A 291-nucleotide genomic window follows, 5' to 3' on the forward strand; every position below is an offset into this window, starting at 1 on the left:
CCCGGCACCGGCCGTGGCACTGCCTCTGTGCTGGCACCAGCTGGGTCCTGGGGGGCTGTGGGGCAGGGGGGCTCGATGCCAGTGCTGGGGGGCCATGCCACGGCAGAGCCAGGGGGTTTGGTGCCAGTGCTGGGGGGCAGAGCCAGGGGGCTCGGTGCTGGTGCCAGTGCTGGGGGGCCATGCCACGGTAGAGTCAGGGGGATCACTGCCAGTGCTGGGGGGCCGTGCCACAGCAGAGCTGGGGTGCCCAGGCAGGGGGGGGCCATGCCACGGCAGAGTCGGGGGGTTTGG

At 73.2% G+C, this 291-nt stretch overlaps 1 protein-coding gene across 1 annotated transcript in view; it reads left to right on the forward strand.

Moving 5' to 3' along the window:
- Positions 1-291, forward strand: part of PLEC (plectin) — a 47,220-nt gene that overhangs the window by 753 nt on the left and 46,176 nt on the right. The gene's annotated exons all lie outside the window — the stretch shown is intronic.

The sequence above is a fragment of the Calidris pugnax genome, unplaced genomic scaffold (genome assembly GCF_001431845.1).
Source record: "Calidris pugnax isolate Ruff unplaced genomic scaffold, ASM143184v1 scaffold160, whole genome shotgun sequence".
In the NCBI taxonomy this organism is placed as follows: Eukaryota; Metazoa; Chordata; class Aves; order Charadriiformes; family Scolopacidae; genus Calidris; species Calidris pugnax.